General features: G+C 39.6%; 1 protein-coding gene across 1 annotated transcript in view; it reads left to right on the top strand.

Annotated features, from left to right (window-relative positions):
* Nucleotides 1–25,110, top strand: part of Slc23a2 (solute carrier family 23 member 2) — a 123,824-nt gene that overhangs the window by 10,942 nt on the left and 87,772 nt on the right. The window contains exon 2 of the mRNA XM_015482645.2: nucleotides 21,622–21,731. The gene's annotated coding sequence lies outside the window, so the exon portion shown is untranslated. The remainder of the gene's footprint in view (nucleotides 1–21,621; nucleotides 21,732–25,110) is intronic.

The raw sequence follows: 25,110 nt of genomic DNA, 5'->3' as shown, positions 1-25,110 counted from the left end.
CTCAGGCCGCGCTGCGGGGATTCAAGTAGGGTCCCCTCGGGACGGCTGGCTGTCGCCGCCTCCTTCGGCCGCTGCGTCCGCGCGCCCAGGGGTCGCTTTGCTGGTCCCTCTCCAGGTGGTGCGCGCGGGCATCCTCGTGCCCCCGGAATTCAGGGCCATGTAGAGGGGCGGCAGCGGTGGGGGATGCCTTCTACATTCTTGCTTTCTTTCCTTCTACAAAGGCGGTGCCAAGTAATTTTTAGAAGCGTCTGTACCGACTTTAGGATTGTTCTCTTTAGTCTGTTCCCCGGGGGGTCGCGGGTTCCCCTTGTTGCCACCTTTCTCGAGAGAAATTGACATTTCGAGTGTGACTACTTTAAGGGCGCGGAATATTTTCCTTGGCTTGGCCCTATATATGTACCATTGGATGGGTAGCTGATAGGAACTCGGCCTACAGGCTGCGGAATTTTAAGCATGACTGATGGGAAATTATCGATCATCAGGGCAAAGGTTAAATGAGGGCAACTGCTGGTGGAAGAAAGTTATCCATAAGGGTTTTCTGGGCTGGGGCATTTTTAGTAGCTGTTAGTTTTATTTTTGCAGTGCTGGGAGATGGGAGGGGGAAGATGCGGTCCCTGCTGACGTTTGGGTCATCTGTTCCCAGAGAAAGCCTGGGATGTGCGAGGACATGGGACCAGTCCTGAGGCTGCCTGGTTTGAGCTGTCATTAATTGGCCATGTGACCTCCTTCAGCCAGTTTCCTCTTCTCTAAAGAGAAAGGCTAGAAACCGGGGTGGCCGGAACTTTTTTATTTTTGTGCTTTTGTATTTGAGTGCTGTTGATCTCTGGCCTCTAGGTTTCCGCTTGTCTACAGTGCCTTTTCAGCTTTGCACATGACTTTGCCTGCTTGACCCCTGAAAGTGTTTGACCCTGGTGGGATTTATAAAGGGCCCTTTTAGCTCAAAAATTCAGAATTCTGTACTGGCCTTAAGATTAGCCCTATCAGGGTCACTTATGAATGCAATACTACTGTTCATTCTTCACTCATCCAGAATTTAATAGCTTTTGGGCACCTGTGGGTGTGCATAGTGGAAGCCCTAATGACACACTTACTAGTTAAAAGAAGACAGCGGCTGTGCCCATCTGGCTATCTGTTCCACCTGATATCCTGAGTGTTAGGTGAGAAAGTTATCTGTTTTCTAGACTACTTCCTTTGCCAAAATGGTGACCAGCTTCTTACTTTTAATACTAGGGCATTTTTATTCTGGTTTCTTTGCTTGGAAGGGAGAATGAATTTTGTGAAAAAAATAGGTATTTCAGGAAATTTTTTTGTTGACTTCTTTTTGGTTTTTGGTTTTGTTTTTTTCATGATACTGGAGATTGAGTAGGGGTGGTCTATCACCCCTGCTCTTTTTGTTGAGTTGCTAAAGCTGGCCTCAAATTTGCAATCTTCCTGCCTCAGCTAGGATTGCATGTGTGCACCACCTTACCTGCCAGATAGTTTTTTTTTTTTTAAAGCTTTCTGTCTATGGCACATTAGACTGAGATTAAACATCTGTTAAGATGTTTGAAAAATGCTTATGAACATACTTGCCTAGACTATTATAGAGGGTTTTGCCAGCTTTCTTGCCACACTGCCTACATCTCATTTGGGTAGCAAAGTCTGGTTCACTTTGCATTGCAGAAATGAGTTACCCATCCTGTAACTTGCCACTAATACCTCCATTCACTTGTCGGTTTCCCCATTAATTTGGTGTGAGGTGCTGTTGAACAAATCACTTGACTAAAACCCAGTCTTTTTTTGTAGTCAAGGAACCTAAGTTCTACTTTGTTGATTATTGGAAATTCTGAGTTCCTTTTGCCATTCCTTTCAGCATCTCTAAAGACAAGCCTGGGCTCCATTTGGGGACCCTAGATAGTACCCCTGGTAGCTTAAGGAATTTTCTCATTTTGGTTTAGGAAATGAAAAGTCAGCAGTAATAATTTGTAATAATATGGTGCTTTGTATCTGTAAATGGAAAGCCTCATTTTTATTTAATCTTCTTAGGCTTTTTAAACTTAAACATCTTACAGCCCACCTCTGACCTGTTTCCAGGTCTTGCCCATAAAACTCCAACAAAGCAGTCGGTTGGTTCTTAAAGCCTGATAACCTCATTAATTCATTTTCACATCCTGCTGTTCTTCCAGTAGTTCTCCCCTCAGAGGGCCAGAGTGACTGGGCTTTCTTTTATTCTTTTATTTCTGCTCCAGGTTAACCTGTGCATTACTGCCTCAGGGTTTAAACGAGCCCTTTGTGAGCCCTGTGGCACTCTTCTCATTTTCTTCCTGGCTTTGCTATTTCTAGCCTGTTATTTTGTCACAGGTTCTAGGTGGTTGGCTCTCCCTTAATTGAGGTCTGCTTTCAGCTTGTGCCTTTCCCACCTTTATTTTATTTTTGAGACAGGGTTTTGCTGTTTCACCAGGCTGCCCCTGGACCCTTGGGCTCAATCAGGCCTCTGGCTTCAGACTCCTGAGTAGCAGGGACTGTAGGTGCATGCCCCTACACCCAGCCTTCCACACATTTAATATCTTGCACTGCCTGCTTTGTGCAGGGTAGTGTTCTTGGTGGTCAGATGCTGTGGGGAGATTCCTGGGGCACATGGAGCTTGGACTTCAGTGGGGAAGCAGGCGCAGGACTCCAGGCTTTGTAGAAGAATCTGGCAGGCTTGTGGGTTTAATACCCACTTGTGCTGGGGTATGAACTGAAACTTTTGGAAGTTTCAAAGGTTGAGGAAAGTCCAAGGTTAAGGTTGGTTTCTGGTGAGGGTTCTTTTCCTGGCTTGTAAGCAGCTGCCTTCTCATTGAGTCCTCACATGGCCTTTTCTTGGTCCCATCTCTCTCTTTGTTCCTTGTATAAATCTACCAAATCTAGCCAGGCTTGGTGAAGTACACCTGAAATCCCAGCTACTGGGGAAGCTGAGTAGGAGGATCACAAGTTCAGTGCCAGTTCTGGACAACTTAATGATACCCTCTGTCTCAAAAAAACCCCAAAACAAAAAACCCATAACAAACAAACAAACAGAAACCCTGGGGATGTCACTCAGTGCTAGAGCACTTGCCTAGCCTGGGTGAGGGCCTGGGTTCAATCATCAGTCTTATATTAGCCATACAACTCCCCCTTAAAACCTCATTTAACCTTAATTATGTCCTCAAGGCCCTGTGTTCAAATACAGTCACACTGTGAGTGATAGGGCATCAACATGTGGATTTTGGGTGAGGAGAAACTCGGTTTATAGAAGACATCTTGAGTTATCTTTGACTAAAGATATGTAGGAAATAAGGCTTGTGGCTATTGGGGGGAATCTAAATGGAAGAAACAGCAGATGCAAAGGCCCAGAGGCAGGAGGAGGAGAAATTTTGGTTTTGAAGTTAGATTATATAAAGTCATGTGGACCATACTAAGGCCTATAGGCTTACTCTGAAGGGAGTGGAAGCCACTGGAGAGTTTTGAATAAAAGAGGTCTCTGGCCTGATTTAGAGAGAGAGAGAGAGAGTGTGTGTGTGTGTGTGTGTGTGTGTGTTTTGTGTGGGGATGGAACCCAGGCTCTTGTGAGTTCTAAGCATGTGCTATACCACTGGGCTGTACACCCACCCCTGATTTAGGTTTTAACAAGGACACTGTGGACCTAAGTGTGTGAGGAGAGACCAAAAGTAGGGCAGAGCTGAGGGCCGTGATTCGGATCAGCTTGATGGTGGGGGGGGAAGGGAGGCAGTGAGAAGTGGCAGGATTCTGAGGTGGGGCTGAGGGAGATTTGCTGATGAACCAGGTGCAAGGGAAGGTTCCTGGTCTGAGCACCTGAACAAAAAGTGGCCATTAACCTAGATGCCCGAGGAGCAGGTGCAGGGCATGTTATGTTGTGATGCTGATCTGAGTGAGGGAATGATGTTTCTGAGATTTCCTCCTCACTGGAAATGTCAGTCTTCTAGGGAACTTCTCGTTGTCCTTTGTCTTAATTCTCTCTTCTGTCTCAGGTCCAGGCAGCTTTTAAGGTCCTGTAGGGAAGTTCACTCCATGGACAGTGACGTTCTTTTGTCCATGGTCAGGAAAGCCTTCTTCACTCATAGGTTCTTTCCATAGGTTTTGCCCAAAGCAGCTGATGACCAAGCTCCCTTGTATCAATTGCCTGTGGGTATCTCTTTGAGTACCTGATGAAGGTCACCCTTCTAGACAGCCATCTTTATTCTATGTATGGGAAATTTACAGACTTGTGTCACCCTGTCTTCTAAGTTAAATACTACTGCAATTTAATAATATGCACTTCTCTGTAGTAGCCTCTCCAAGCAATAGAGAGCTCCCTAGAAAGATGAGACAGCCTCTGTGACAGGGCCAGTGAAGTAATGCTGGTGTCCATGGGTATTGATTATATGCTGGGCACTAGAGGTTTTACTGGCCCTAACAAATAGCAGGCAGGGTGTTTCTGGTTTGCATTTTATCCACGAAGGAACTGGAGCTGGGTAATATCCTTAAGTAACTCCTGGGTCTTGAATTTTGCTGTTAAACTGTGGTCCCCTCAATGATATCAGTGCTATTCCCAGATATTGTCTGAAGTGCTGGATTCCTAGATTCCTTTTGGTGTAGAAGAGGTCAGAGAAGCCAGTGTTATTTAGGTGCTGGGTGCTCTGCCCAGCACCTCCTGTGTTCTCTAATCATCATTTAATTACAGCAGCCCTCTGGGATAGATATTAACTATTCCCATCTTGCAGCTGAGGATGCTGAGGATGTTTGGAGGAATGACATTGCCTTGCCCAAGGTCGTAGTGCTGCTGAGCAGCAGGGTCAGGATTTGACCCCAGATTGACTGCCAAACACAAAAGTTAGACTTTCATCACGCTGTACTGCTGTGTTCCAGGATGTTTTCCAAGGACTTGGGTGACGTGTCAGATGTGCATTTTAGGAAACTTCAGGGAAGGGTAGAGGATGCACTGGGAGGAGGCTAAGGATTAAGGTAAACAGGGTCCTTCTCCTGCTTCTGTTTCCTAGACTGCTTGGGGTTTGTTTCTCACTGTATTGTTTTTTCTTTATGTACCCCAGCTGTGACCCCTATTAATTCTCCTATTTGTTCCTGTAGGAATCCCTGTAGGACCTCTCCATGCCCAATCTCAGTACTCAACATTTTTCTTTTTATGCTGGCTTCCTTTGCTCAAGTAAATATGTACAAGTCTCCAGCTTTGTTTACTCAGTTAAATTTGATTATTTTTTTCTTGTACTAGGGATTGAACCCAGGGGTGCTTTACCACTAATCTGCATTCCCATCTTTTTTTTTTTTAATTTTTAATTTTGAGAAAGGGTCTTGCTAAATTGTTGAGGCTGGCCTTGAACTTAATTTCCTCCTGCCTCAGCCTCCCGAATTGATGGGACTGCAGGCATGTGCTACTCTGCTTGACTTGAATAAGTATTTTCATTCTGGACCATCATTTCCTTTCTTTCCCCTCCTACCAGGGAATGAACCCAGAGTTGCTTAACCGTTGAGCCACATCCCCAGTCTTTTTTTCCTGTTTTTGTTTTTTGGCACTGGGTCCATGTTTCTAGCCCTTTTTGTTTTTTATTTTGAGATAGTCTCACTAAGTTGTGGAGGTCCTCACTGAATTGCTGAAGCTGGCTTTGAACTTGTGATTCTACTGCCTCAGCCTCCTGAGTTACTATTCGTGTTCTACAACATCCAGCTTGTATGTTTTATTTTGAGACTGGGCCTTGCTAAATCTTTGGGGTCTTGCTAAGTTGCTGAGGTTAGTCTCAAACTTGCAATCCTTCTGCCTCAGCTTCCCAAGTCTCTGGGATTACTGGCCTGCACCTATGCAGCCAGCTGAATTGTCATTTCATTATAGAGATATTGTTTTTATGGCTCTGAGGACAGTCTTCTCCACCCTGGTTCAGATTCTGAAAGCACAGCTTGGCCGAGAACATGCCATTTTGCTTGAGTTGGGATTTCAGCTTCAAACTTGGTTCAATTTCATTGTCTTCTTTTTTGCCCTGGCTAAAATTCTTTTCTGCCTCCAAAGCAAATCACCTGGATCCTGGTTTACTAAAACTTTTCCTTGTCTAACATGGTAGATTTCATATTGGAGAATTTCTTATGCAGAGGGTTTGGGGTGGGGCCCGAAAATTTGTATTTCTAACAGGTGATGAGAATGCTGATTCCCTGTTCTCAGAAGGTTTTTTTGAAACACAGCCATGTTCCTTCAAGAGACCACATAATTGATAAGCTGAAAATATGTGCTATCTGGCCCTTTATAAGGAAAGATTTGCTGATCCCTGCTTCACAGAAAGATAGATGTGATCAGTGCTGACAATTTTTTTGTTGAGTTCATACATTTTTGTTATCAAGAGCTCTTTATATTTTAAGACATTGCTTCACAAAATATTCTACAAATGTATGGTGTGGGGGAATATGTGAATATTTGGAAATGTTTGGAAATATAACAAGCATGACACTTCTCTTAAGCCTTTGTTTTATCTAAAATTAATGTGACTTTCTCTTCTATTCCAGAAACATCAGTGCTTGTTTCAATATGAGGCATTTTTGCTCCTTGATCTTTGAGTAAAGTTGTTGCATCTAAATAGGTTGTGCTTGATCCTTGCCTCCATCCTACTTGAGAAATATGCCATTAAGATTTGCATTTTTAGACAGGTGCAGTGGTGCACACCTGTAATCCTAGTGGCTCAGGAGGTTGAGGTAGGATTGCTACTTCAAAGCCAGCCTCAGCATTTTAGCAAGGCCTTAAGCAACTTAGAGAGAACTTGTTTCTTAAAAAAAAAAAAGGACCCAGGGGTGTGGCTCAATGTTAAGCATCCTGGGTTCAATTCCTGGTTCCAAAAAAAAGCGCTTTTTTCCCTGGTCCTAAGGTGCAGATATTTTTGGTAAGTGGTAAGCTTTGAATCCAAATCTGTCAGTCTTTTTTCTTTGCTATGCCTTCTTTACCCTGAGATTTTATCAGTATTTACCCATATTTTCTCTAAACTTAAAAAAATATTTTTTGGACATAATTAATCTGATATTTGTGCTGGAGTGTGCTATGAGGTAAGGATTATTTTCCTCTTGTTTACATTTTTTTCCTATCACCATTTACTAATTCATTCTTATTAACTTGAAATAATCCTTTAATCATATGCTGAATCTGTGGTTCTGTGGTGGGATTTTAAATAATAATTTAAAAATTATTATTCTTTTGCTATGGCCTTAACTATTTTAATCTTAATTACCTTATAGTAGGCTTTAATATCTGGTAGTGCCTATGTTCAATTTTTTCCCTGATATTTTTAAATAAAGTATTCTGAAATCCTAAATTTATTTATTTTTTGTGGTGCTAGGGCTTGAACAGGGCCTTGTGCATGCAAGGCAAGCACTTTACCAACTGAGCTATATCCCCAGCCTGATTTCAGAGTACTTTAAATAGGAAATTTCATTAAATGTATGAGTTAATTTGCAGAGAATTGTCTTTTTGTGGGTGTGTGAGGGATGGGGGTTGGGGACAGGACTGAGATTGAACCCAGGGCCTATCTTGATAATATTGACTTGCCCATGAGCAGATCAAAGACAGTTTCTTTAGATTTTTCCTAAAATATGGTCTGAAGATTTTTTGTTTATTTCCTTTATTTTAAAAATATTTTTTATTTAGAATGAGATTATCCCCTCCTAACTGGTATGGGGCAAATATATAGCAAGTGTACTGCTTACAGGGTATGTCTCTCATAACAGATGCCTGTGTCAGTCAGGAACTTAATACTAGCCAAAAATCTTGCCTGGCAAAATAAAAACTTATTTCTTGCTCACATTTCTCTATGTGCTTCTGACTTAGGGATCTGGGCCCTTCTATCTTATAGCACAACTGACTTCACATTGTGACTTTGGGCTGAGGGTATAGCTCAGTGGATGTGTATAGCATGTGCAAGGCCCTGGGTTTCATCTCCAGTACTGCAAAGAAAAAGAAAGAAGGCGTGGCTTCTAAATTTGCCATGGAATTTTGTGCACATAAGACATTTTTATGGGCCAGGCAAGGAAGTGGTGTTTTTACTCTTAGATTCGCGGGGTCTGGGAAATAGAGTCTTTTTATGTACTTGGGAGGAAAATGAAATAGCACTGTGTCTGCAATACTTACCTGATCAGACTTTGTTATTCTTGTTTTTTGATTGATTTGAATTTCTTAGGCCATGACAATATTGGCAAGTGGTCATTTTGTTGTTGCTGTTTTCCTTTCTATTTCTATTAGTGCATTGTAGAACACTTGCAGAACAGATTTAACTGTGATGGTAGTCCTTTCTTTCTTATTCTTGTTTTCTGTTTTTTTTTTTTTTGTACTGGGAATTAAACCCAAGGGGCCCTTTAACCACTGAGCCATATCCCCAGCCTTTTAAATTTTTTTATTTTGAGATAGGGTCTCAACTAAGTTCCTGAGGGCCTCGCTAAATTGCTGAGACTGCCCTCGAACTTGTTATAAACCCCCCCCCCCCACCCCCGCGTGCGCCTCCTGAGTTGTTGGGATTACAGGTATGTGCCACCATGCCTGGTTCATTATTCTTGTTATTGAATGATATTGTATACAATCTTTAATGGTATTGAAGAAGTGCCATTTTGTTGATGTCTTTTTCACTGAATTAAAATCTCAGTACTATACCCATTGTTTTAATGGGCAAAGCCCATCCATCACCTTGACATTGACTCTGGAATCCTTGGTTGAATATGTCACTGTTATTGTAGTAATTCTCCATATAGTTGTGTTTCCCTGCTGATGTGAGAATAATCTCAAGTTTCTCACCAGAAGGAATTAGTCCAGCTCTATATTTCTTTGGGTTCACCCCAAGGGCTTTTATTTTTTAGCCCATGCTGTCGTATAGTACAGCTGCTTACATCTTTTGTTTCAGAGATTCTTTGGAAATGTTTTCTCCCTCAGAGAAGTTTTATGGGTTCTTGTTTCTCTTCCTTTATTCTTTATCCATGCAAAAGACAAATGGAGTGGTTTAGCAATGTCACATGTTTTTTCTTCCTTCTCTCCTGGGTTAGCTCACCTAGGTGCATTTGAGGTATTCCATTTTCTGCCTGCTACCACCCAGTGTGAGTACCTGCTCTGCAATTCCAAGGTGCCCATTCCGAAGCCCTGCATTCCCCCACTGCTTTCCAGTGTGATTGGTGCAGGGTGTGTGTTTGTACCCTTCCTTCCTGAGCACCTTATTGGGTCTGCTATAGACTCCACTGCAGGGACCAAGAATTTAGTGGGAGCAAGAAGATCCCCTGAGCCCTTTGCAGAAGCCTGGGAGGTAGGCTAGGCAGGGAATCTGTTTTATTACTGCAGGTGATCTGTCAAAACACATAAGGTCACCAGGCCCAATGTAATTTCAGTGACATGGGAGGCTGGGGTAGGAGGATCACAAGTTCAAAGCCAGCCTCAGCAGCTTAGTAAGGCCCTGTCTTAAAATTAAAAATGTAAAACTAAAAAGGGCTGGGGATGTGGCTCAGTGGTTGAGAGCCCCTGTGCTCAATACCTTGTACCAAAACAAACAAAAATAAAACCACACAGGGTCAGGTTCAGTTTTCGTGGTATTTAGTTCAGTGCTTGCTTATGGTGAAAGCCTTTAACTTTCTTTCAGTTTCCATTTTTGACTCTGAAATCTCACGCTTATTGTTTTATTTCTTGAGGTGTCTGTGAACTCCTAAAATTTATTTTTCAGTCTTTTTTTGATTGACCCATTTTCTTTGATATATATATTTGTATAGATAGATAGATAATCTTTTTTTAGATATCTTGATGTGCATATCAAAGTTTTGTAAAACATCCACATCACTATATATGCTGTGTTTTCTATTCTGTTTCATGAAAAAACAAACTTGGTTATGACACCCTAAATTGATTGAAATATGCAGCTCTGAAATAAAGCCTTTGAGTAAGAAAGGTTATTGAGTCATACTCTTATGGATAAGTAACCACATGAGATTCTGTGAGAAAGGCAGGAGGTACTACTGATGTTCAGAATAATCTGAAGCTTTTTGAAAAAAAAGCTCTATTGAGATAATTTGCATACCAAAAAATTTGCCCACCCCTTTGTTTATTTTTATTTTTTATGTATTGTTTTGGTACTAAGGATTAAAACCTGGGACACTTTGCCACTGGGCTACATTGCCAACTCCTTTTATTTTTTTTTGGTACCAGGGATTAAACTCATGGGCACTTATCCCCAGCCCTATTTTGCATTTTATTTAGAGGCAGGGTTTCACTGAGTTGCTTATTAGTACCTTGCTTTTGCTGAGGCTGGCTTTAAACTCGAGATCCTCCTGATCCACATTGCTTAGGGCTTTGCTAAATTGTTGAGGCTAGCCTCAAACCTGGAATTCTCCTGCCTCAGCCTCCTGAGTTGCCGGAATTACAGGTGTGCACGGCTGCATCTGGCAAAATTCACCCCTTTAAAAGATACACTTTCAGTTGTTTCCAGCATATTCCTTGAGTTTTGTAATCACTTTTAATTTCAGAGCATTTTTGTCCTGTACCTATTTGCAGTCACTTCCTTTGCCCTTTCCCTCAGCCCTTTGCAACCTCTGATTTAGTCTATTTCTATAGATTCGTCTAATCTGGACATATAAATGGAATTTTACATGCTGGGGTCTTTTGCAGTTCATTTTTTCACTTAGCATAAAGTTTTCAAGGTTGGGCTGGGAATGTGGCTCAAGCAGTAGCGTGCTCGCCTGGCATGCATGCGGCCCTGGTTCGATCCTCAGCACCACATACAAACAAAGATGTTGTGTCCGCCGAAAACTAAAAAATAAATATTAAAAATTCTCTCTCTCTCTCTCTCTTTAAAAAAAAAGTTTTCAAGGTGTATCCATGTTGTAGCATGTGTCAGTACTTTCTCATAATTGCTAATAATATCTTGCCACATTTGGTTTATAAAGTAATCAGTTGGTGGGCATTTGCGTTATTTTCACATTTTGGGTCTTAAAAATAATGCTACTATGAACATTTGTAATCAGATTTTTGTGTGGTTGTGTTTTCATTTTCTCGGAAAATGCCTAGAAGTGGAATTATTGGATCGTATGATAATTCTATGTTTAACATTTTGAGTAACTGCCAGATTGTTTTCCAAAGTGGGGGCATTAATAATACATGAGAGTTCCAATTTCTGCACATTCTCTCCAACACTTATTATTGTCTGTCCTTTACATTATAGTCATCCTAGCAGGTGTGCAATGGTTTTGATTTCCATTTCCCTGGTGATTAACGAGGTTGAGCACCTTTTCATGTGCATATCGGCCAATTGGTGTGCTGTGTTTGGAGAAATGTCTATTGAAATCCTTTGCCCATTTAAAAAAAATTTTTTTTAATTGTTAGGTTATAAGAGTTCTTAATAGAATTAAGCATTTAAATTGTAACTCTTTTTTGTTGTTGTTTTTTGTTTTTGGGGTTCTAGGAATTGTACCCAAGGGTGCTTAATCACTGAGCTATATTCCTACCCCTTTTTATTTCATTTTATTTTTTATTACTTAAAGACAGGGCCTTGCTAAGTTGCTGAGGCCAGCCTTGAACTTACGATCTACCCTCCAGCCTCATCTTGAGCTGCTGGAATTACAGGTGTGTGCCTTCCTGAAATCGTAAATATATTACAGGCATGTGCCACCACACCCAGCTAAATATTAATTCTCAAATGTTTTTCTTCCCTTCTGTGGGTTGTTGTCTCACTTTCTTGCTCAGACCCTTTGAAACAAAATTTTAATAAAGTCCCATTTATCTATTCATTTGAAACTGATTTTAAAAAATGGTTATGAGGCCATTGTGATTACACATAATAATGGAGTTCATTTCCATTTATTTTTTGTTGCTTGTGCTTTTGGTGTCATATCTAAGGAACCACACCTGACCCAAGGTCATAAAGATTTATCCCTCATTTTCTTCTGAGAGTTTTATAGATTTTAAGCCTTAGACTTCTAAGATCCATTTTGAGTTACTTTTTTTTTTTTTTTTACTATGTTGTGCCATAGGGGGTCCAACCTCCTTCTCTTAACATTCTTTTACAGTTGCCTCAGCACCATCTTGTAGAAAAGACTACTCTTCCCTCACTGAATTGACCCCTTTGTTGAAAATCACATATTAAGGTTTATTTCTAGATTCTGAATTATCTTCCTCTAATCTATAGTTTATCTTTATACCAATTATTATGTATGCCCTATTACCACACTATCTTAATCACCATAGCTTTGTATTAAGTTTTGAAATTGGGAAAAGTAAGTCTTTCAGTTTTGTTTTGTCATTTTTATCTTCAGGATTGTTTTTGGCTGTTATGGGTCCTGTGTATTTCTATGTGAATTTCAGAATTTGTCAATTTTGGCCAAAAAGTCAGATGAGCTTTTTATAGTGGCTGCCTTCAATTAGTAGATCAGTTTGAGTAGTATAAACAAGATTTTTTTCTCTTAGTATTGGGGACTGAACTCAGGGGCACTTGATCACCGAGCCACATCCCCAGCCCTATTTTCTATTTTATTTAGGGACGGGGTCTCACTGAGTTGCTTAGCTCCTCACTTTTCCTGAAGCTGGCTTTGAACTTGCCATCCTCCTGCCTCAGGCTCCCCAGCTGCTGGGATTATGTAAGGCCTGTGCCACTGAGCCTGGCAGTGTTCATCAACTTTGCTAGTAGATTGGGATCATCTGGGGAACTTTTTGTTTTGTTTTTGCAGTGCTGGGGATTGAATCCAGGCACACTCTACCTCTGAGGTACTTCCCCAGCCCTTTTTCATTTTGAGATAGAGTCTTGCCCAGACTGATGTCTTAAATTGTGATCATCCTACCTCATCCTCCTAAGTGGCTGGGATTACAGACATCCACAGCTCATCTGGGGAACTTTTAAAAACTGGATGACAGTTTTTAAATGACGCCGGGTGTCATCCCTGAGACCTGGGTGCAGTTGGTTAGGAGTTCAGCCTGCGCTTTGGAGTTTCTACACATCTTTTGGGTGATTTCAGCGTGAGCCAGGATTGAGAACCCTTGTAGAAAATCAGTGAAAGCTCAGGTGTTTACCACTTACATTTTGTGGTGCTGGGATCTAACCTAGGGCCTTGTGCATGCTAGGCAAATACTCCACCTCTGAGCTATGCCCAGGTATTTACCGCTTTTAAAGCCTTTGCATAGATGACTGAACATAAGTTGGGATGGAAATGCAGGTGTATTACTAATTATAGATCTTTGGTGACGCATATATAGAGAGTTCTGGTTGCGCACTATCTCAGCTTAATATGATCACTGATGACGTTCTTCTAAGAAATTTAATGATTTTTGCAGTTGATTTCCCCGTGGGTGTATAGAGTTGTCTCTGTTGTACGTAGAGAGCAAAGATAGAACAGAGTCCCTGGAGAATGTCATTTCTCAGGAACTTTTTGTGTACTTTGCCCTTTTTTGTAATTGGAAATGGATTGAGAAAAATATGCAGGAAATCCATAGCATTTTTAGGAATTATCATATAGAGAACACTGAGGCTATTGGTTAGTGTTACTGTTGAAATACTTGAAGCTGCTGGTCAGAGATTAAGATTAGCAAAATATCTGAAAGTGGGACTGGCAATCCTATCTTGGAGATAGTAAGGAATACTAGGATTGTGGTAAAAATATTACATGGAAAGTAGCTTATTTCACTCATTGAGTATTCTTTTCGTTTCCCCTCGTTTTATCTATATATTTTAAACTTTTATTTAATTTATTTACTTATTTAATGTGGTGCTGAGGATTGAACCCAGTGTCTCACACATGCTAGGCAAGCGCTCTACCATTGAACCACAGCCTCAGCCTTTCTGGTTATATTTGAAAGTAAAATTTTTTTTTGTATATTTATAAATGTATATACCTATAATGTGTATCTGTATTTGTTTCAAAATACAGATCATACAGGGGCTTTTTAATTCTTTTAGCAGTTTGTCTTAGGAACATGACTGAATCATTAAATCGTTCTTTAAAACATGGTTTTTAACAGCTCATTTGTGCTGAATGCATCATGGTTTACTTGATAAATCCTTTTATCGTTGGGTCTGTAGCTTATGAGTCTGTTTTTTTTCTGTGAATGACATAATACGATGATGATCAGCCTTGAGTATAAATCTGTGTTCACTTTTCTGATAATTTTTTAAAATTTTTGAAAGTGACATCATTTGCATTTTTAAGACTTAAATATACATAACATACATATGTGATAGCTCTGTATTCATTCAAGTTAATATATTGTGAATTACTGCTATTTTTTTTTCACTTTTTGCCCATTTGGGCAGAAAATAGAATCATCATGTTTATTTTGCTATTCTTTTGATAACTAGTGCATTTGAACATTGTTTAATGATTCCTTTGTTATTTTATTTGGCTTATTCATTTACTTTATAAGTTTTTCTAGTCTCCTGTTTATATATTTTTTCCTTGTGATTTATAACAGTTTCTTTTGTATCAAGAATATTAGCACTTAAATAAATATTATAAATACTTTCCCCATTTTGTCTTGTAATTTTATTTCATGATGTATTGGGGAAATAAATTTTACTTGTAGGTCATTTTTCTTGGGTTTAATTTTCAAATTAGAAGTCTCATTTTTCAAACCTTAAAGTTTCAGAAGATTTTTCTTAAGGTTGAATAAAAACCATAAGAACATGATTTTATTTGAAGTAATTTTTATATTTCAATTTGTGTACTAAAATATTATTATAAGTAGGTAGCTAATACTTTTGAACAGTGGGGGGGGGGAAGCAAATCTTGAACTTTATTATTTTTCAGCATCATAGTCTCAATAAACGAGAGCTTCTGGAGATTGTGTATTCCAGATAAAAAGAAAAAGGTGCCAAGGAGTTATTTACAGATTTTTCCACTCAAGCTTTAAGTTTGGGTACTTTTGGTGTTTAGTTCCTTTGGGTGCATAGAGTGTTTGTTTTGGGTTGATGGAACTTTATTGCTCTAATTTCTTAGTTTTGCTCCAGTTTAGAATTACAAAGTAAAATTTAAGAGTTTTTCATCAGACTTAAATAACTCTTTTTAATGTAATCCTTTAGGCTTGTTATTAAAAAAAAAAAAAAATGAGCCTCCTTTTGTATTTCAGGTCTCTGGAAACACTTGTCTTAACTAGGTTTTAGGGGTCATTAGTCTTCCTGACTCCTTGAGGTTGTGTACGGAAATTAACTTTGTTTGCAGCTTGCCTGGCATCTGGTATGGCGGGGCGTGGGGCTCAGCGCCCTCTGTGCACACCATGGCATTTTCCTCCAGACGGTTTCTAATGAGAAATGAGATCGGTCTGGGTTCTGTTTCTAGAGCTGCCCCCAGCTGGTGAGTCCTTCCTGTCTGTGCCCTCCACTGTCCTTGGAGGGAGGGGCTGCCAGATTCTGGGCTTGGTGTTTATCCCTTTACCCATCTGTGCTGTCACAGTCTTTGGGTATGGTGCTGGGTTGGATGTGGGGGCACAGCTGTGAGGAGCAGCCTTCCCCTGCACTCGGGCAAAACCATTTCCAGGTCTTCCTAGTTCTGAGTTCAAAATTCTGACCCCAAGTCACTGTAGTCAACACTCCAAGACATTTTAGAAAAGGTTTTAGGAAGTTTTGCGGATAGTTCACATAAAATAGCCTTTTGTAGCAGAGTTGGAGCGCTAGTTCATATGCAGAGGCACAGTTGATTAAGGGAAAAGCCAAACCATTTGTGTTATTGAGTTTGACTTATTACCCCTGGTAATTGCCATTGGACTGTGTTTTTACTTTTGATATTTTTGCCAGGCTGTAAATTGGGAAAATTTTTTCTTCTCCTTCTTTTCTTCCTCCTCCTCCTTTTTTTTTTTTTTTTTTTTTAATACCCGGGATTGAACCCAGAGGTGCTTGACTACTGAGCCATATCCCCAACCCTGCTTATTTTGAGACAGGGTTTCACTAATTGCCGAGGGCCTTGCTATATTGCACGGCTGGCTTTGAATTTGTAATCCTCCTGCCTCAGCCTCCTAAACCACTGAGATTATAGGTGTGTGCCACAGTACCTGGCAAAATTGGGGCATTACTTCTTAGACCCTTCACATAATTAAAATTGGCCGAGCCTCCATTTTCTCCTCTCTCCCCTTCCCTTGTTTTCCTAGAATTGAAAGTTTAATATCCCATTTTAAACCTGGGATTAAACATGCTAAGTAAAGACATCTTTAAATTTTTTTGAAGATACTTAGTTGTGCCAACTTAAACTTTGAGCACAATTATTTTTAGTGACTTGTTTTATATATGTATTTATGAATTTTAAACTTTTGAAAAATCACAAATATAATGCATGTTCATTAGTAACACATAAAGCAGAACAGCATAAAGAGGACATTACCTGCTATCTGACACCCTTGGAAGTCAATACTTAGATATAATCTGTCACAGTCGATACATAGGTAAGTGTCCCGCTTTGCCTGACTTATTGACCAAGGGTGGTTTTTATAAAAGTGGAAATGATCTGCTCTACCTTCCCCACTTAGTAACAGATGGACTGTTTTCCTATGTCATTAGATAGTATATTACAGAATGACTTTATAATATTTTATCATGAAATACCCAGATTACCCAGATGTCATAATTTATTTAGGTAGTTCTTAAATGTTGGACATTTACTTATTCTATAACTAAAGTGAGTACAGTTATACTCATCTAGTGATTTTCATAAAACAGTTATTTTTGTTTGATGTGTACTTTTAGAGGGATGGATGTTAAATGTTAAAAAAATTTTTTTGGGGTACTGAGGATTGAACACAAGGATGCTTAACCACTGAACCACATCCCCAGTCCTTTTTGAATTTTGTAACAGTATCTTGCTAAGTCACTTAGGTTCTCACTGTGTTATTGAGACTGGCCTCAAGGTTATGATCCTCCTGTCTCAGCCTCCCAAACTACCTGAATTATAGGCGTGCGTCCCTGCACCTTGCTTAAAATGATTTTTGACCAAAAACATCTAGCTGCAAATGACGATGACTTTTTCTCTGATTTTGTAGTGGGATGTGACTTCCTAAGTGTGGAAGTGATAGGAGAAATTGCAGAAGGAGATTCGATTTGACTTCAGAAATACTTTTTTAAATGACCTTTGTTTTAAGTGGTATAAACAAATGGCAACACAACAAAGGGTTAACTTTAGAATTCTTGCAAATGAATAAGAAAAACTCTAGCACCTACTGAAAAAAATGGGTAAAAGGCACTTACTGTTCATAAAAGAAGACACACACGTGAATCAAAGGAATCAAGATTGGAACCAGATGTCATTCTTTTCATGTCAAGAATTTTTTTCTTTTTAAACAAAATAGGAATGGCAATGAGGTTAACTCAGTTTCCTTCTCTTATACTTTGTCAGTTTATCAGTTCTTTCCAGAAGAAATTGGGAAGCTTTCCCGTTTCCCATTTCTTACCGGAAAGGTTGGGAAATAAGTAACCTGTGGACTAGTCTGAGCATGCATCCTTTTTTGAGGCTGTTTCTTTGCTTTTGTAATTTTCTCTACTTATTGTTACTTGTTCAGGTTTTCTTTTTTACAGTGTTGAGGATGAAACACAGGGCTTGTGCATGCTCTACCACTTGTAGAGCCCACTCAGCCAGCCTTGTTCACGTTTTTTTAAAAAAATAGTTTTCCTAAAAAATTTGCCAATTGCATCATGAGTTCCAAGTGTACACTTGTGTTTTATTTTGGTACTAGAATTTTGTTTTTTACTTTTTAATTTGTTCTAATTAGTTATACATGACAGCAGAATGCATTTTGATTCATTGTATGGTACTAGAAATTTAATCCATAGGTGCTTTATTTTTTATTTTGAAACGGTCTCACTGAGTTACTGAGGTTGATCTCAAACTTGATCCTTCTGTCTCAGCCTCCATAGTCGCTGGTATTACAAGCATGTGCCACTGTGCCCAATGTTGTTGTTGTTGTTGTTGTTTAAATCTTAAAAAACACACACACACACAAAACTAAATATAAAAGCATAAAGAATAGGTAGTGTGTTGTTTGCCCTTGTTTTCTAATAGTATCTTTGACTTATACAGGAAGTGTTTCTAATTTGCATTAGATAAGTTTTAGTTCTTGTTTTGTAAATCAGGAGGTGTTTTGGCCTTTACTGAATTTAACAAGTATTTGGCAGCTCAGAGATGCTGATCTGTGGATGATGTGGGCCCTGGGGTTCTATCCTTTCTGTTTTTGAAACATTTTACATCCCTTTTTAAAGAAAATGATGGAGAGACTCAGGGATGGATGTTAAATAACATGGTAAAAGACAAAAGTTGGCAGTTTGGTATGATTTCCTTCTCAAATTTTTGGTGATATTTGTTTATTTTCTCTATGAAATTAAAGTCTGGAAGCCACAGCATATTCAGTTAGGATATCTCTTATCCTAAATGTATGAAACAGGAAGTGTTTCAGATTTTTTTTTTAATATTTGCATATACATAGTAAAAAACCTTAGGGATGAGACCGAAGTCTACACACAGAATTCATTTGTTTTATATATGCCTTATACATAGAGCCCAAAGGTAATTTTTTCCCCTATATTAGGGGTTAAACCCAGGGTTTTGCGCATGCTGTAATACTGAGCAACACCCCCAGATCCTGAATGTAGTTTTATACACTATATTAAAATAATTTTGTGCACTAAACAAAGTTTCACGACATCAAGTTTGCATTCAAAAAGCTTCAGATTTTGGATTTTTGAATTGGAGATGTTTAACCTTCAAGTACTTTACAAACCACAATTATAGAGCAACAATGTGAGTTCAGCATAGCCTTCATGGGGAAAAGTCAGGTGGTCGACCTTGTGCTCCCCGTGATGTTCCTCTGGCCTGTTGCAGGGGTCTGGGCTTTGAAGTCAGCGCTATGGCCTTGTGTGTGAAGGGCAAGTTTTCATATTTCCAGAGCTTGGTAGAACCTACAAAGGGGAGGGGCATTCCGCCTGTACTCTGACATAAGTTCAAGGGTGCTTACTCACTGATAACCCAGTCTTGTTTTTGTTTGTAGAGTGGTTCTTCCTGTTTAACTCCTTTCTCAATGATTCCTTTCTCAAAAGTGCATTTGCATTTTTGCAGTATAAAAACTTCTGACCCAATTCTGTGGTGTGGTCCAGTGGAATAGAAAGCCAAGCCTTTTCACTCATCTTACTAACCAGCCTAGAAAACTACTTTCCAAAAATAAGTCTTTAAGGAGTCAAAGTATTTTTATGTGATCTTTCAGAATTTTTCTGGATTTGCAGCTAAAATGACATTTTTTTTTAATGTGAAATTTTACCCTCATGGAACCTTTTTTTTTTTAAAGTAATATGTCTTAGTTTTTTTTAAAAAAGGATTTACAAAAGAAGTGTACACATATTAGAAAAATTCTAACTTGTCAGAATTGTGTTAAGTAAATTGGAAAAACTGAACGATCTCTTCTATTCCTCTTCCCCACTTCAAGGCAGTTTGATGTGCATCCTTGCCAGCCCTTACCTGTGTACACAGATATGTACTATATAATTATTCTTTTCAATAAAAGTGGGATCAAACTAGATATATTGTGCAACCTGCATTTTTCAAAGAACAGTATACATTATTATAGTTTATTTAGCTGAAAGTTAGCCTTTGTGTGTGTGTATGAGTTCAGTGAAAGACCAGTGTTTAGTTTCTGAAGGAAAAGAAAAAAAAAGAAGAAAATACAGGCTCACTGAAGGCTGGACTTGGGTAAGTCTGTTGGCATTTCAGTCCTTATTTACCTCTGGGCCTCTGGGCTCGATGCCGACTCGCCCAAGAGCTAATGGTAAGAGTTGGAAGATTCCCGGCATAGCTATTTTCCACTGAGAATCTGGCTAAACGGTGGGTTGCCTTGGGCATCTTTTTTCATTTGGGAGGACCATGCTCATGACTGGGGCAGCACCGGCTGTTCCTGAGACAGCCACCAAGTGTGGCTCTGAGTTATTTTTGTTGTGAAATGCATGCACAGGTACAAGAGTGTATAAAACATGATCATTTAATGAATAATAAAAGGAACATCTGTGTATCTGCTGAGAACTCAGCTTCAGAAATAGTGTTTTCAACTTTTTGAGAAGTACTATCCCAATGTATTAATGAGTATTTTTTTTTTCCCATAAAGACAATATTTTCAGTTTATATTTGCATTGGCATTTAAGGTAGCCTAGAGTAGCAATTATAGGTGAGGGCTCTGCTGTACATCTGATGGGTTCTGACTCCTACACTCGTTGTTGCTTTCTGTTTTAAGTCCACAAACTTGACCAGGAGGTTTTGCATTCCTGAGGTTTCTTACTGCAAACTGTTGACCTGGTAGCTCCCAAGGGTTGTTGTGAAGATGAAATGATGCACATGTGACATGTAATTAAAATGTTTGGCTTTTAGTTAAACTAAAAAACTCTTAATTTCTTTTTCTTTTAAATCAAAGCCCTGTGCTAGTGTATTAGCCCAACAGAGTGCAAAATTGCTTTTTTACAGGTATCTAAAATACAGTTGTTTAAAAATATTTTGTGCAGTTGGAGAGTTGATTTTTTTTTTTGTACTGGGGATTAAACTCCGGGGAACCCGGACCATTGAGCCACATCCCCAGTCCTATTTTGTTATTTTATTTAGAGACAGGGTCTCACTAAATTGCTTAGTGCCTTGCTGTTGCTAAGAGTGGCTTTGAATTCCAGATCCTCCAACCTCAGCTGCTGTGATTATAGGTATGTGCCACCATTCCCAGCCCGAGAGTTGATTTTTAAGGAACTGAGAGTGCAGTTTGTGACCCAGCCTAGTATTGGGCTGGTGCCTCAGAGACAGACATTCTGTAAGAGTCAGGAAGTAATAGTTGAGTGCAGTGGTGCATGCTTGTAATCCTGGTGACTGGGAGACTGAGGCAGGAGGATCCTAAATTCAAGGCCAGCCTGGTAAGTTGGTGAGTCCACTGATATTTATGTAGATGTACGTAAGCCTGGCTTTATCTGGGTAATAGCTTTGCAAGCAGTTTTTTTTTAAATTTGTAGTTGGACACAATTATCTTTATTTTGTTTATTTATTTTTATGTGGTTCTGAGGATCAAACCAAGCGCCTTGCACATTCTAGGCGAGCACTCTGTCACTGAGCCACAACCCAGCCCCTGCAAGCAATTTTTTCAAACATTTTATTAAGAGAATTTTCAAGCCTGGCATGGTGACACATACCTGTCATCCAGCAATATGGAGGCAGAGGCAGGAGGATTGCAAGTTTGAGGCCAGCCTCAGCAACTTAGTGAAACTCTGCCTCAAAATAAAAAGGTCTGGGGATATGGCTTAGTGGTAAAACGCCCTGGGTTCAAAAAAGCAAAACAAAAGAGTGAAGAAATAATAGAGTATGTTCTAGGACTGGGCATGGCTGAGTGAGTATAGACTCCATTCATGTAGAGTGTCTCCTGGGTTTATGATTACTTTTTTGGGGTGCGTGGGAGGGGTACTGGGGATTGAACTCAGGGTCACTCAACCACTGAGCCACATCCCCAGCCCTGTTTTGTATTTTATTTAGAGACAGGGTCTCACTGAGTTGCTTAGTGCCTCGCCCTTGCTGAGGCTGGCTTTGAACTATCGATCCTCCTGTCTCAGCCTCTTGAGCCCCTGGGATTGCAGGTGTGTGCCACTGTACCCGTCTATGATTACTTTTAATTTTAATTTGTCATTTGCTTTTCTCTAGCTAGGACTTGACTCCACCAACCAGGACTTCTCGTGGGGCTTTGAGCTTGGACATCGGCAGCACAAGGAAATGTAGCTCAGCGACTTGTAACGGGGAGAGCATATGGACAGGTCTGTACCACAGCATTTAAGTGGATCTAAAACACAATGCCCATTTCTGTGTTTCATGATAGAATGATGCTGACAACTCTTTATCGTCAGAACCCTTTTATACTTGACCTTGCCCTTTGTACATGTCAGGAATGGTTTGAATGCACAAACTGGAATAATGAATTGCTAGGTTACTGTTAATGATAAGGTAATGGACTTCTTTAGGCCAAATTCCATGTAAGTAGATTAAACTAGAAAATGAACAGGCACAGTCTTGCCATTTATATTAATTACAAGGTAGGAGGTAAATATTTTCGTATTTTTTCCCCATGCTTTTGACTCTTTAAAATAATCATCAGCAGTCCTTTGTTCAGTGCCTACTACTGTTGGGTCCTTGGTCAGGGTCACACAGGAGTGCCCTGGGGTAAAGTGATTTAAGAACTGTTCTTCACCCTTTTCCAGGCAATCTGTAAATATAAGCACATATACATTGCTAGGGAGCATTCTTCTTTTTCCTTCTCCTTTTCCTCTACCTCGCCCTTATCCCAAAGTTCAATGGACACTTTTGGTATTTAAGTGTTTTTTTGCTCTTGTAAACAATATTACAATAGCTTTGTTCTTTTTGGAAAGAACAACCTAGTGCTTAAGATTATTGGGCACAGTGTGTATAATTTTAAAATTTTAATAGATATTGGCAAGTTGTCCAATACAAAAGCTACAAGAAATGACACTCCTATTGATATTGGGTCTGATGCTTTACCTTGTCCAAATTGGGTGTATTCAGTATGGTATGTAGTGTTCTGTCAAGGTTATTTTTATTTATTTGCTTTTACATGTAGTGAAATTCACTATTTAGGTGTACATCTATAAAAGCTTTCATTAATACATACAATGGATCATTTCCTTTTTTTAGAAATACTTTATTTTTACTTTCTAGTAAAAGAAGCCTTATCTTACTATTAAAAGAAAGAAAGAAAAAAAAAAAAGGAACAGAACCAAACTTGGTATATTCTAAAAATTAGGAAGAAAAAGAGTATTCTTGTTCCTACCATTATGAACATTTTTGTGTGTTTGTTTCCATTTTCTTTTTTCTTTGTGTCCTGGAGGGTTTTTTTCCCCCTTTAAGCCATTGTCATCAAAGTATATATGTTACTTTCTTTAAAACATTTATTAATGATGATGGAGGTGAGGACAAGAGTTTTGTCTAGGGGTGCCTGCAAAGTAAATAGTTTCCAACTCTCAGAGTTTCAGTTATCACCTTTGGGTTTCATTCACAAAGCTCTGTCTCTGCTGTTTGTTTCATAGAGCTCTTCTCACAATATCTGGTGGTCTTTGGTGGGCACTTTTCAGATGTCCTCCATACCCACTCGGATTCAGCACATCCACACTCATTTTTTTTTTTTTTTTTTTTTTTTTNTCTTATTGTCTAATTTTTGGAGTTCTTCCACACTCATTTTTGATTTGCCTCATATGCTCATTTTGTTACTTTTTCTCTTCCTAGGGGTTTTGGTTAGTTGGTTGTTTGGTGGTGCTGGAGATTGAACCCAGGGCCTCATGCATGCTGGACAAGCACTCTACCACTAAGCCAGATCCCAGACCCCATTACCTTACTGATTTCTGGAGAGGGCATCCTTGTTCTTTTCTTTGACACCAAGTATTCACCTGTTTCTTTGAAATCACTTACTCTTTCATCTGCTTTGTCATTTCCATCGTCTTAGTTGCCAAGGTCCTTAGATAATTGGCCTTCCAAGACCATGAGTTCTGTATCTGTGAATTTAATGAACAGTTGATTGAATCACTGCATCTGTACTGAATATGTATACATTTTTTTTGCCATCATTTCCTAAACAATACAGTATAACAACTATTTACATTGTGTTAGTTGTGATAAGTTATCTAGAGATGATTTAAATACACAGACCCATGATGTTACATGCAAACACCATGCCATTTATATAGGAACTTGAGCATCCATGGATTAGGAAGGATGGACTGAAACCAGTCCCCAGCAGACACCCAGTGACAGCTGTACTTGGGTTAACACAGTAGCCTCTTTTCTCTGTATGGAGCATGGGGGATGGAGCATGGGGCCTTGCACATGTTATGCAAGCACTGTACCATGAAGCTCTACCCCCAGACCTCTTTACTTTTTATTTTGAGGCAGAGTCTCAGAGTTTGTCAAGGCTGGCCTTGAACTTGAAATCCTCCTGCCTTATCTTCACAGTCACTAGGATGGCTGGCGTGTGCCGTTGTGCCACTTGATGTTGAGATGATCTTGCAGTGGACTTTCTGCTGTCGTCACCTGCCCAAAGTGTGTATTTCCTAAAGCTGTGTTACAATTAGTTTGACTTTTGAGGTTCCTCTGACCCTTTGAAAATCACTTTGAAACCTATGGAGATAACAGTTTTGAAGAAACAAGTGAGGATTTCGTGTCCAGGTGGAGGGATTTTCTCCTCCACTTCACCCTGGGTGTTTTCTGTTCTGGAGACTCCTCATACACCAGTCTTCATCTGGACCTCCCTGGTGGCCTTCCTGTAAGGCTCTGGCTGTCTTGCAACACTGACCTCAAGTTCCACTTCTCAAAGCCATGTCTGATGATTTCGAGCCTGGAGTTCCGTTCTCCCGACTCTCCCGAGCCGCGCTGTGGTTACTGTGTGTTTCTTCTTTACTCATCATCCCTGTCTGTTCAGTGGGCGGGCAGATTGCCTCCAATGTGGTCCGTTTCCCTATCCACACTTAGACCATTGTCTGAATCAGGAAACTAGTCGACAATTGGTTTCATTCCATTTGTTTTCAGTCTTTCAGTACAGATCCTAAACTATCTTATTAAACTGAGAAAAGAGAAGACCTTTCATCTTTGTCTTCAAGAACATATAGGTGTCATTTTGGTACCTGGCCTTTATAGCTGTTCTATTCAGTGCCAGGAGCCTGGTCCAGGTGCATTTTAGAAGTTGCTAGAATATCACAGATGTAGAGGGAGTTGGATATAAACTCAATCAAAAGCTTTGAGCAGTGAGGAGAAATTCTCATTTTATGGGTGCCCGATTTCCTAGAGGCCTCCCTGGTAATTCTGGTGTTTTTGGTTTATAGACTCTGTGTGCTGTTGACATCAGTGTCTTATTTTCTCATTACTAAACATGTTATATAAAAATATTGTATTGTTTATGGTTCAACTCATAGCAACAAGAGAATTAAATATTTACTGGAGAAATTGGGCAGTTTCAAAAACCTATATAAACACTAGTGGTGATTATAGAGCTTACATAAGAAGGAAGAAAAGAAGATGGAATGGTTGTGTAACGGTTACCATGAAAGAGATTCCAAGCAGATTAGAACAACTCTGGACTTTTCAATTGGAGATTTTTTTAAAGTCAGCAAGTTAGTGTTGGATTAAGACCAA

This window comes from Marmota marmota, unplaced genomic scaffold (genome assembly GCF_001458135.2).
Source record: "Marmota marmota marmota unplaced genomic scaffold, marMar, whole genome shotgun sequence".
NCBI lineage: Eukaryota > Metazoa > Chordata > Mammalia > Rodentia > Sciuridae > Marmota > Marmota marmota.
The sequence above is the reverse complement of the archived record's forward strand: the minus strand, read 5'-3'. Positions and strand labels throughout refer to the sequence as shown.